The sequence below is a fragment of the Triticum aestivum genome, chromosome 6B, assembly GCF_018294505.1.
Source record: "Triticum aestivum cultivar Chinese Spring chromosome 6B, IWGSC CS RefSeq v2.1, whole genome shotgun sequence".
In the NCBI taxonomy this organism is placed as follows: domain Eukaryota; kingdom Viridiplantae; phylum Streptophyta; class Magnoliopsida; order Poales; family Poaceae; genus Triticum; species Triticum aestivum.
Window position 1 is genome coordinate 514275504 of NC_057810.1, and position 13865 is coordinate 514289368.

The 13865-nt window shown below is 42.4% G+C and overlaps 1 long non-coding RNA gene across 1 annotated transcript; it reads right to left on the reverse strand.

Annotated features, from left to right (window-relative positions):
• Positions 1–3955: 3955 nt before the first annotated feature.
• On the reverse strand, positions 3956–5577 carry LOC123134331 (uncharacterized). Its single transcript, XR_006465615.1, has 3 exons — positions 5493–5577; positions 4286–4348; positions 3956–4041 (listed from the first exon to the last, which is right to left on the reverse strand). It is a non-coding gene; the product is annotated as an uncharacterized lncRNA (long non-coding RNA).
• Positions 5578–13865: the final 8288 nt, after the last annotated feature.

The window sequence follows — 13865 nt, forward strand, 5'->3', positions numbered from 1 at the left end:
TTATAGTATTTAAACATTTTATAAAGGTGTGGCTTCTCCACCATAATTACCTATACAATATTTGGTTCACTCTGAACATTTTAGTTTTAAAATTTGAAAACTTTAATTTATTTTTTTGATTGATTTTTAATTTGATTTCGAATCAGTTTCGATCTAACGCGAGGTTAGCAACAGTAACCGAGGTGATGTGGCATCGTTAACGCGGGATTACTATAGCCTAATTATCCAGGCGTCACACTATCTAAGTGGGAGTTCACTAAATAATTGATTAGACAAAGTTAATTATCATGAACATAGTCAAAAGGTCTTTGCAAATTATGTCGTGGCTTGCGCTTTAGTTCTACTATTTTAGATATGTTCCTAGAGAAAATTTTAGTTGAAAGTTGACAGTAGCAATTGTGCGTACTGGGTCCGTATACTGAGGATTGTCCTCATTGCTGCGCAGAAGGATTATATCCTTAATGCACTGCTCGGTGTGCTGAACCTCGAGCGTCATCTGTGGATATTGCGAACATTTGACATACATGTTTTGATGACTACATGATAGTTCAGTGCGTAATGCTAAACGGTTTAGAATTGAGGCGCCAAAGATGTTTTTGAAACGTCGCAGAACATATGAGATGTTAAGGACTGAAAATGGGATTTCAGGCTCGTGCCCACGTCAAGAGGTATGAGACCTCCGACAAGTTTCTTAAGCCTGCAAACTAAGGGAGAAAAGCTCAATCATTGAGCATGTGCTCAGATTGTCTGTGTACTACAATCGCTTGAATCGAGTGGGAGTTAATCTTCCAGATGAGATAGTGATGGTTCTCCAAAGTCACTGTCACCAAGCTACTAGAGCTTCATGATGAACTATAACATATCAGGGATAGATATGATGATCCTTGAGCTATTCGCGACATTTGACATCGCGAAAGTAGAAGTCAAGAAGGATCATCAATTGTTGATGGTTAGTAAAATCACTAGTTTCAAGAAGGGCAAGGGCAAGAAGGGATACTTCATGAAACGGCAAATCAGTTGCTGCTCTAGTGAAGAAACCCAAGGTTGAACCCAAACCTGAGACTAAGTGCTTCTGTAATGAGGGGAACAGTCACTGAAGCAGAACTACCCTAGATACTTGGTAGATGAGAAGGCTGGCAAGGTCGACAGAAGTATATAGGATATATATTATATTAATGTGTACTTTACTAGTACTCCTAGTAGCACCAGGGTATTAGATACCAGTTGGGTTGCTAAGTGTTAGTAACTCAAAATAAAAGGTACGGAATAAACGAAGACTAGCTAAAGGTGAGATGACGATATGTGTTGTAAAAGTGTTTCCAAGGTTGATGTGATCAAACATCGCACGCTCCCTCTACCATCGGGATTGGTGTTAAACCTAAATAATTGTTATTTGGTGTTTGGTTGAGCATAGACATGATTGGTTATGTTTATCGCAATACGGTTATTCATTTAAGGAGAATAATGGTTACTCTATTTATTTGAATAATACCTTCAATGGTCTTGCACCTAAAATGAATGGTTTATTGAATCTCGATCGTAGTGATACACATGTTCATGCCAAAAGATATAAGATAGTAATGATAGTACCACATGCTTGTGGCACTGCCATTTGAGTCATATTGGTATAAAACGCATGAAGAAGCTCCATGTTGATGGATCTTTGGACTCACTCTTTTTTTGAAAAGTTTGAGACATGCGGACCATGTCTATTGGTATATACGCATGAAGAAACTCCATGCAGATGGATCATTTGGACTCACTTGATTTTGAATCACTTGAGACATGCAAATCATACCACATGGGCAAGATGACTGAAAGGCCTCGTTTTCAGTGAGATGGAACAAGAAAGCAACTTGTTGGAAGTAATACATTTTGATGTGTGCAGTCCAATGAGTGCTGAGGAACACAGTGGATATCGTTATGTTCTTACTTCACATATGATTTAAGTAGATGCTAAGTATATTTACTTGATGAAACACAAGTCTGAGTTGTTGAAAGGTTCAAGTAATTTCGGAGTGAAGTTGAAGATCATCGTGACAAGAGGATAAAATGTCTATGATATGATCATAGAGATGAATATCTGAGTTACGAGTTCAGTACACAATTGAGATATTGTGGAAATTGTTTCAATACCGCCTGGAACACCATAGTGTGATGGTGTGTCCGAACATCATAGCTACACCCTATTGGATATGGTGCATACCATGATGTCTCTTATAAAATTACCACTATCGTTTATGGGTTAGGCATTAGAGACAACTTCATTCACTTTAAACAGGGCACCACGTAACTCTGTTGAGATGACACCGTATGAACTATGGTTTAGAGAAACCTAAGTTGTCGTTTCTTAAAAGTTTGGGGCTGCGACGCTTATGTGAAAAAGTTTTAGCCTGATAAGCTCGAACCCAAAGCAGATAAATGCATCTTCATAGGACACCCAGAATAGATGGGTATACCTCCTATCTCAGATTCGGAAGCATGAGTGATTGTTTCTAGAAACGGGTCCTTTCTCGAGGAAAAGTTTCTCTCGAAAAAATTGAGTGGGAGGAAGGTAGAACTTGATAAGGTCGTTGAACCTTCACTTCAACCAGAGAGTAGCGCGACACAGAAAGATGTTTCTGTGGCACCTACGTCAGTTGAAGAGGAAGCTAATGATGATGATCATGAAGCTTCAGATCAAGTTACTGTCGAACCTCATAGGTCGACAAGGGTACCTACAGCTTCTGAGTGGTACAGTAATCCTGTCTTAAAGGTCACGTTGTTGGACAACAATGAACCTATGAGCCATGGAGAAGCGATGGTGGGCCTGGATTCTGAAAAATGGCTCAATGCCATAAAATCCGAGAGAGGATCCATGTATGAAAACAAAGTGTAGACTCACTACAACAGGAACCCGCCTATAGCAACGCCTGTTTCCGTATCTAAATGTCCATATATGTGTTGCTAGTGTCTTTACCAACGGTTTGGGATGCGTAGCCTTATCCAGCGTTGCTAGCGCATAATGCAACGTTTATACTTTCGTTGGTAAAAGGGACCGTTGCAAGACTACAACAGATAAATCGAACTTTTACAACAGTTTTATATGTTGGTGCTCGATGTACAAGAATCAAAATCCCATTGCTTGGCAACAGAGAATTCAAGTGTTGGTACACATATAGTATGAATAGTAATATTATATATATATTTCTAGAAATTAAATGAATGCTCCATGTAAAGGCGATAATTATGTATTTCAAGTGAAGGAAAAATAAGACAATATACTCACAACAGGAAGAAATCATATATTAGATCAAAACTGTTGGATTACAATAGTTGATATTACAGGAGGAACATCATCCAGATGTGATGCATAATCTAATAATTTACTCGACAGTGAAACTTAAACTAAAATATCCATCTTAACTGAGAGAACGTCATCCCTACAACATAACTAAAACTAAAAGCATTCATCATCATCATGAAACGGAACATCGACATCATCATTGCAGTATAATCACCACGCTCCCTTATACTCTCCATTTATCTTTTGAATCTACAAACAAGGAAACAAAATGAATTGTTAACACACAATGCATTGTCATGATGCAAGTAGCAATAGAGGCAAGATACTAGTCACATACAAAGGTAGAAGCTCATGCAATCTTTGCTTTTTCTGCATTACCAAGAGTATTGTAGTTTTTGCGACTTCATACCAAATTTTCAGTTTGCACGAGTGCCATATCAACATGCACTGCACAGAATTAATTTCTAATTTCAGGACCATCAAGTCTAAATTTAGGATCAGACCTTACCATTGTAGCTAGAGCTACGCCCGTGTTATGATTTTTCAGGCTCTTCAGGAATACTTTAGTTCTTGCCTGTTAGAGAAAATAAAAGTTACCATATGAGAGGACGGAAACAGAACAGGAGAACATATGAAATGAATTTGAGCACACTTACAAGTTCTTCATTGGCATCCATCCAACTCAGCGAACCACTTCGAGCACTCTTATTGCATGCATTAGCACCTTTTGTTGTTTTGGTGGTCTCGACAACAGCCTGATAGCAAAGAAGTAATAACAAAATAAACAAGCTAGCACTATAGTTTGAACAAAATTTGTATGTGATTATGAAAAGATACCAGCTTGTTTGCAACAGAATATTTTTGTCCCTAACATGCACTAACATTCTCAAGCAAAGTTTCTCTGTTTTGAATAGGATTCTGATAGCAAGACAACCAGTAGATACGCAACCATTGGAGCAACATATTTTGAACATATTGTATATCGTAATGGAAATATACCTTTGTGATGTAGAATATATTTCCCCTTGCAGTGCATTGAAATTCTTGTCCATGACATATCTTCTGCAACATGACAATGACCATGTAATAGACAATATTCCATGATCCTACTCGACCTTAATATAGTCTTTGCCACAGATGTGAACACAATTAATTGAGATTTCAGCTCAAGCAATCATATTTTGAAGTAATTTCTACCCCTACAATCAACAATAATAAGTCTGACCACATTTACTCCTTATCAAATCAAAATAGCAACTTATTCAGTGCTAGGTAGGTACTAGGAATACATCAAGCAATTCCTATTTCATAGTGAAAACGATGAACTAAGACATGAAACTGTTACTTTGAAATGTAGTCTACTATTCTGTTCAGCGTGTGTATAAGAAAAGCAGCAAGTAACAAAAGGAAACTCCATATAGCAGCTCTTTCGATGACCCCATGTTTTTTTAGGATTTTTCTTAGATGGGAACATAACTATGAATAAAGTGCAATTGTCTTTCAATACTAGTAGCTTAACTGTCAATCTGTTTCAGTTGCTTAGAGAAGATGAACGTGTACTTGTGTGCTATGGTGCTTAACTTGGTGTTTGCTAGGGGGGAACAGAAGTTCAAGTATAACACTATCCACGGATAGTAAGAGGACCATAAGGTTAAGGAGGTTTCATTCATGCACAAGCATTATGGTTAGGCTGATGATATGTTATTTTCAAGTTGGAATTGTGAGGAGATCCAATGGGCCATGGCTGAGTGTGTTGCAGAGTATACATGTGTTTTCACTATCGTGCACATGGTTGTTCACTAACATTTACTTTTAGAACAAGTGTGCTGTTCTGTAGACTGGATTGTAGTTGTGCTGCTGCAGATCATGTTCTGATATTCATAATAAAATTAATGTTTTATTAGGTCATGACTAGTCGACAAGATACTTAGTGCAACTTGTCCATAGGTACAACAAGGATAACACTTTCTTCTAGTCACTCCATCGTTTATTTTCTACAAACGACACCCCGGCCAGATTAAAGTATAATAGCAATAAGAAAATAACAAGATCACAAACGTCTGCAAACACATGAAGAAGAAAAGAAACTATGCTAGGTGTTCAACAACAAAATGTTAGGCAAGAACTAACCCAACTATACTACCCAACTAGAATAGGATAGTCAGAATTGGAGTTCCATAAAGGTCTATGAAGAGACTGAACTCACCAACATCAAGGTAGTAATGGTGCAGAACTAGATTGAAATATTGTACGCATCCACACCTGACACCCTAACAGTTACCAGATTTAAGCCACCTCTTATGTCCAGTAAACCTACGAACACCAAAACAAACAAGCGTCAGGGCACTATAATGAATAAAACCTAATAAGCTAATGTCAATCGAGTAGGGAAGGTGTAACCTTATAGAAGAAGAATCAGGAAACAACCCCCTCTATCTAAAGGCCCCAAAATTTTTAAACCAATAACAGAGGACAACTATCAAACACTTGGTGTGCACTATCAAATTCACACAAGAGGAGAGTAATTAGAAGCCATAGAAGGGACAGATCTGAACCAAAGGGGGAGGAGGCAAAATCTTCAAGTCGTACTAGTATTTACCTTCTGTTTTTATGAATCGGGGGTGGGGATTGATCTGCTCTCCGTCCCAGTTGCTGAACAAGACATGCCTCTTGTGCCCTCAACATCAATGAATCGGCTGGGTCAGCTATGAGGTTTAGGAGGAAAGGCAGGCCATGATCAATCTTCTCAAGATAAGATCCTACGAAACGAGGAAGGGAACTGGGGGATGGGGGAGGTTTCCGATTTTGATGGCGCAGTTATCTCCTCGCGAGACCTGATTTTGGTCTGCGTCCTTGATTCGTATGATAGGTGGGGCCATAGTAATCAAATGCGCGTACTTATTTTCTTTTGACCAAAATTAGTCGCTATTGGCGGGAGAGAATGGAGGGAAAGGAAACAATTGGTGCGAAATCAGAAAAGAATACGAGGAGTAAAAATTTGAAGCGAAAAAAATTATAATTTTTGTTATTATTATCTGGCCCTTGACACACACTTGTACATATATTTGTGCCAAACACAACATGCTTCTTCTATGTTTGTAAAAATTTAGTGCAAGATGGGTGAAGTAATATTGATTTCTGTTACTCAAACCGGGCCTGATTGGCCGTGACCTGCCGCTCGCAGCATTTCTACTCAGCTTCCTCCGTCGTCGCGCGCAGGGCATCGTCGGCTGTGGACACCGCCCGTTCCCTTGCGCTTGTTGATGACGAGGGCGGCGGCGCGGAGCGACTCACCATGCCGATCATGACCAGTTGGTTGTCGAGGCGGCACGGATGCCGCCCGGACATCTTCACGGTGATCTTCGATAGTATAGGCCTTCACCAACGCGACGTTTGCGAGGACCTAGTTTGGCATGACGTCCGACATTGCGAACACGGCCGGTGTTGCGCGTTGCGCCGTTTCACAGAATTCGGCCGCCGTTAGAGCACTGCGGCGACATTCTCCTGCCTTCGCATCCGAGGTAATACAAGAGGTGCCCGTGTGCGTCCGCGGGCTCCAGGTATGGCTCCTGCTTCATAGCGACCGGGCACCGGCAGGGCAGCAATCAGTGATGAAGCAGGGAGGGCAGTGGTAAGGGCAACGCTGAATTGCGGTCGGGGGGGAGGGGTTTGAACTGTCACTGGAACTCCTCGTCCATTGCGGCAGCCTGGGCGAGGAGGGGCGACTGATGCTGCTCTTCGTCATCCAAGGATCGGAGGGCACGACATCCACCTTTGATGGCGTAGAGGAGGACGATGGGACAAAAGACCACGTGTGGCGACGCCATGATCTGGCGGAAGATCCCTCCGCCTGCGCCGAGAACAATCCGAAAGAGCCTTACTTGCCTATTCTTGCCGGTCCAGGAGAGGATCGGATTGGATCCTACGGTTGTGCGGAGAGGAGAAAAGATGAGATAGTAGATGGGGTTGGCCGATACCAGAGCCCTACTTAATTAGCTCGGGTAGGCGGATCGACGCTGCTTCAATGCGGCACAGTGGCCGGAGTAGGCTTCTCGGTCATCGCGCCCCATTGAAGCGGCGCCCCGTTCACGGGTCCGTGTAACGGTCCGTGTACGTGGCGTGTGCGTTGTACGTGGTTTTGCCTAGTTTTCCATGGCGCGCGTCGACGCCCTCCCATCCTGACTGGTCGCTCCGGCTGACATAAAGGCCATCGAGTCACGTCCATTCTGGAGTGTCTGACCGACATTGATGGGCGGATGCAGTTCCGAGAGCGGTTCGCGCGGGAGAGTGTTTTGGTGGACTGCATACATTAGCACGAGTCCGGATGGCCGCAAACCTCCCCTAGATTTGGTTCCGGTTCGAGGGAATTCTGTCTCATGGACTTAATTATATATGTGCGTTTTAATACCTTTAATATATTATAGTAAAAGAGTATAAAATTATTCTTATTTTCTGTCATGCCTCCTTATTTTGTGACCTCGTAATATTTCCCTACCGCTCAAAAAAAATTATGCCTTCAATTCGTCGTCCAACGCTGCTTAATTTTTCTTTTTCTTTTCAATTTACACCTACTACAAAGAAAATCAGTGCATGCGTGCGGTACGAAATTTTGCCAGTCGATGCGCGGACGCAGTTCCGAGAGTGGTTCGTGTGAAAGAGTGTTTTGGTGGGATTGCATATATTAGTACAAGTCCGAACGCCCGCAGACCTTCCCCAGCTTCGGTTCCGGTTCGAGGGAATTCTGTCTCGCGGACTTAATTGTATATGTGCGTTTTAATACCTTTCTATACCTACTATTAAAGGGAATAGGTATTCTTGGTTTGGTTTCGTCCCTCTTAGATTATTTTTAGATTTTTTTCGTCTCGCTTAGGTGATTTAAGATATATACACGCGAGGTGGTACTAATTATGGGACCTATTTGCACTGTTTCGGCTGAAAGAAGGCAGCCCACCTCACCCCGAACTTCGCCCAGGAAGGAGGCCCACCTCGCCGCGGACCAGGCCCTCGTTGCTACTTATTGGTGCCCGACTTCTTTAGAAGCACCGGAACAACATCATGTTCAAAGACGAGGCACCCTATCTTGAGTGCCTCCTCAACCTCATTATCGGCGAGGCCCGCCTATATCGTATTTGTTGACCATCATTGTTGTAAAGTCGGATGCCACTATTGCAACAAACTTCTTCTTCGGAGCCGACTACAGCTTACGTCTAGCGACAACCGTGTCGTAGGCACAATTAAATATAATTTAGTTGTAACAATAAAAGTTTTGATGACATGTCAATTTTCTCTCCCATTGCAACGCACGGGCATATGTGCTAGTAATATATTATAGTAAAAAGTATAAAATTATTCTTACTTTCTGTCATGCCTCATTATTTTGTAACCTCGTAATATTTCTCTACTGCTTGAAAAAAGATATGCCTACAACTCATAGTCCAGCACTGCTTAATTTTGCTTTTTATTCAATTGACGCCTATTGCCTAAAAATCAATTTGTGCCTTTGGTATGAAATTTTGTCAAAAAATAACCCTGCCGAAGTTCGAACTTGGCCCAACTAGGACGGAAGCAAGGAAATCACCAACGGGATAGACTAGTGTTTACGTATGTTTATGACCACAACCTTTATTTATTTTTTGTTTGATCGAAGGGACAAAAGAAAATGGGGAACCAGAGAGGTCGTGGCTCCAACCAGACGCAGCAGCGAAGCTGTCTGGTCTCGCGCGTGACACCTCCGGGACGACGTCCAAGGTAGGCTGTTACTGGGTTTATTTTCCCTCCAAGCCCATCTCTTATTTATTTCTCGCTCAACTTGCCTTTCTCGTCTCCTGTTTTTCTTTTCTCGGAAGACCGGCTATCCGTTAAAGTGATTTTGAAAAGTTCATAGAATTCCAGAAAATTTCAAATTTTCTAAACAAAAAAATTGAGAGAAATTCATCGTCTTAAAAAAATGTTCACGAATTTCAAAAAAAGTTCACTAATTTGGAAAAGGTTAGCAGAAATAAAAACAGTTCATAGATTTGAAAAAAGTTCATAAATTTGACAAAAAATTCATGAATATGAAAATTTTCATCTATTTTGGAAAAAAAAGCTGATCGATTTTGAAAAATGTACATCGGATTTGGAAAAAAGTTCATCAATTTTGAAGAAAAGTTCTCAAATTTGGAATGAGTTCATCGATTTTGAAAAATAGTTCATCGAATTTGAAAAAAATGTTCAGCAATTTTGAAAAAAGTTCATGCATTTTTAAAAAGGAAAAAGTAATAAGAATAAATAAAAGGAAAATATTAAATTAAAAAACAAAACGAAAGTGGTCCAGAAAAAACCGACCGGGAAAAAGCTTCTCAAAACCGGGGGCTTCCCCAAACTGAAGAAAGAATAAAACGGAAAAATAAAGTTAGTAGGCACAAGCATTTAGATGTCCTAGTGGTTACTGGGTTTGTCTTTGAAAGAAGAGGTCTAGAGTTCAATCATGTCACCCAACATGTCTTTTTGAAGTTTAAGCAGAAAAAGGGACAATGGGCTGGTGGGTGGGAGGAGAGCACCGATGCCTTTAACCGAATAGGATTTGGCCTGATGTGGATCGAAGAATAAAACAGAGGGACTACGTGCAATTTGGTTTTTGCTCGAACGGTTTGTAGATATTTTTGCACCACATTCACTAATTATGTATACCGGCGTGTCTAATTAATTTTTATTGTTAATTATGTAAATTTGCAGTCTTATAACGGACATAATATACAACACATACATGGAAACATATAGGATCTGTTGCAATTTATGTATGACACTATGGTCACGAGTTGTAAGTCTACAATGCATATGTTGCAACACTTATATGCGTATCTCCTGTGGATTTTGCAACCTATAATCAAAATGTTGTAGCATATGTGTTGCTTTATAGGGGGTATCCTTGTAGTGACTTTGGAAGAACTACTTGATGGTCGTAAGGCTGTTGGGTACAGAGGGATTCTAAAAGGGAAGACAGACAATGATGGTATGTGTCACCATTAAGAAAGCTCAACCTGTCGCTAAGATGTTTTCTGACAAGTTCAAGGAGTTGACTGCGATGATACTTTCTCACTCGTAGAGATGTTAAGAGTCTGTTGGAATTATATTAGCAGTTACTGCATTATTTATGAAATCTTGCAGATAGGATGTCAAAACATTGTTTCCTCGACAATTTTCTTGAGGAAAGGTTGTATGTGATACAACCAGAAGGTTTTGTCAATCCTAAAAGATGCTAACAAGTATACAAAGCTCTAGCGATCCTTCTAAGGACTGGAGTAAGCATCTCGCAGTTGGAATATACGCTTTGATGAGATGATCAAAGATTTTGGGTTTATACACAGTTTATGAGAAACATGTATTTTCCAAAGAAGTGAGTGGGAGCACTATAGAATTTCTGATGAGTATATGTTGTTGACATATTGTTGATCGGAAATGATGTAGAATTTCTGGAAAGCATATAGGGTAATTTGAAAAGTGTTTTTCAGTGGAAAACCTGGATTAAGCTATTTGAACATTGAGCATCAAGATTTTTAAGGATATATCAAAAACACTTAATAGTACTTTGAAATGAACACATACCATGACAAGATTTTGAAGGAGTTCAAAATAGATCAGCAAAGAAGGAGTTCTTGGCTGTGTTATAAGGTGTGAGTATTGAGTAAGACTCAAGACCTGATCACGGCAGAAGAGAAATAAAGGACGAAGGTCATCCCCTATGCTTTAGACGTAGGCTCTACAGTATGTTGTGTTATGTACCACACCTGAAGTGTGCCCTGCCATGAGTCAGTCAAGGGGTACAAGAGTGATCCAGGAATGGATCACAGGATAGCGGTCAAAGTTATCCTTAGTAACTAGTGGACTAAGGAATTTTTCTCGATTATGAAGGTGGTAAAAGCATTCGTCGTAAAGGGTTACGTCGATGCAAACTTTGACACTAATCCGGATGACTCTAAGTAGTAAACCAGATTCATATAGTAGAGCAGTTATTTAGAATAGTTCCAAATAGCACGTGGTAGCTGCATCTACAAGATGACGTAGAGATTTGTAAAGCACACACGGATCTGAAAGGTTCAAACCCATTGACTAATAACCTCTCTCACAAGCAAGATATGATCAAACCCCATGGGTGTTGGAATCATTACAATCACATAGTGATGTGAACTAGATTATTGACTCTAGTGCAAGTGGGAGACTATTGAAAATATGCCCTAGAGGCAATAATAAAATGGTTATTATTATATTTCCTTGTTCATGATAATTGTCTATTGTTCATGCTATAATTGTATTAACAGGAAACCATAATACATGTGTGAATACATAGACCAGAACATGTCCCTAGTGAGCCTCTAGTTGACTAGCTCGTTGATCAATAGATGGTTATGGTTTCCTAACAATTGGACATTGGATATCATTGGTAACGGGATCACATAATTAGGAGAATGATGTGATGGGCAAGACCCAATCCTAAGCATAGCATAAGAGCGTGTAGTTCGTTTGCTAAGAGCTTTTCTAATGTCAAGTATCATTTCCTTAGACCATGAGATTGTGCAACTCCTGGATACCGTAGGAATGCTTTGGGTGTACCAAACGTCACAATGTAACTGGGTGGCTATAAAGGTACACTACAGGTAGCTCCGAAAGTATCTGTTGAGTTGGCACGAATCGATACTGGGATTTGTCACTCCGTATGACGGAGAGGTATCTCTAGGCCCACTCGGTAATGCATCATCATAATGAGCTCAGTGTGACTAATGAGTTAGTCACGGGATCATGCATTATGGAACTAGTAAAGAGACTTTTCGGTAACGAGATTAAACAAGGTATAGGGATACCGACGATCGAATCTCGGACAAGTAACATACTGATGGACAAAGGAAATTGTATATGGGATTGATTGAATCCCCGACATCGTGGTTCATCCGATGAGATCATTGTGGAACATGTGGGAGCCAACATGGGTATCCAGATCCCGCTGTTGGTTATTGGCCAGAGAGATGTCTCGGTCATGTCTGCATGGTTCCCGAACCCGTAGGGTCGACACACTTAAGGTTCGGTGACGCTGGAGTTGTTATCGGAAATAGTAAGTGGTTACCGAAGGCTGTTCGGAGTCCCAATGAGATCCCGGACGTGACGAGGAACTCCGGAATGGTCCGGAGGTGAAGATCGATATATAGGACGAAGGGTATTGGAGTCCGGAATTGTTCCGGGGGTACCGAGTGACGACCAGCGTGTCCGAAAGGGTTTCGGAGGCCCCGACAAGCGTTGGGGGCCCATTATGGGACAAGGGGAGGGGGCGCATCATCCCACTAAGGGGCTGAGCACCCCTGCCACCCCATCTCACGTAACCTGGAGAGGTGGAGGCGCCTCCCCTAGGGCAGCCACCCCTCCCGGCTTGGGGGCAAGTTTCCTAGCGGTGGGGGTGCCCAAACCCATCTAGGGTTTCCCCTGTGGCCGCTGCTAATGATGATATGGACCTGGGGTAGGGTCATAGTCCTGACCTATACGCCCTACCCAAGGTCACTACCCTACAAACAAAGAAGCTCAAGAGACAACAAGGAGTGCCCAATGAAGGCGTCGAGTGCAATCCACTCGACCAATCAATCACTCAGGTACCCCTCCTTCCTGATGTCACACGACCAGTCAATCATTCGACCATACAAGAAACCACTCGACCTACTGAAGACCAGGAGTCACTCAGAATGGCAACGGTTAGACATTCGCTCTGTAGTCTTTAAGATCATTAAACGCACTTTATGGCGCGCGTTATCAGTAACGCCCCATCTTTATGTACATTGAACTCTTGGTAACGGGGGATGGTCGGGGTCCTGGCGCACTCTATATAAGCCACCCCCTCCTCTGGCACAAGGGTTCGCACCCCCTGTAACACACACCCTCATAATCCAGTCGGCCGCCTCAGGGCACCGAGACGTAGGGCTTTTACCTCCTCCGAGAGGGGCCTGAACTCGTAAACACTTGCGTACAATCTCACCATAGCTAGGACCTTGCCTCCTCATTCGTACCCCCTATACTCACTGTCAGACTTAGAACCACGACAGTTGGCACCCACCGTGGGGCAAAGCATCTTAGCGACTTCCGGCGAGGTTGCATTTTTTTCCGATCTTCATCAGCATGGTTTCCGGTGGCTGTTTGGTCATGGGCCGCGAGTTCCGACTCGGCGCGCTCACTTTCATCGCCGACGACTCCGCCTAGCTCCAGGAGGCCTCCCTCGATGTCGAGGCCCTCCCGGCTCGTGGCTCGTCGCACTTCCGCGAGTTCCTGTGGTGTCCTCCTTTGGTAGCCGTCTTCCCCATACCAGTCGGTCATCGCGTCGTCATCTCACTTTGCTGGACGCTGCCGCTAGCGGTTTGGGCGTTCGCGGCTCCTGCGGTGGGTGAGACACGCTGTGGCTCGTCAGGCGTTCACCCCCCAAGTCACGGCGATCGAGCCCGACGTATTTCCCTGCGGATCGGTCGACCTGTCGAATGATTTCGCAGATACCTTTTCCGAGAGCAGGAGTTGTGACCCTGTGGCGGAGGTCCTCATGGTCGACTCCCATCGCGGTCCGCGTGGT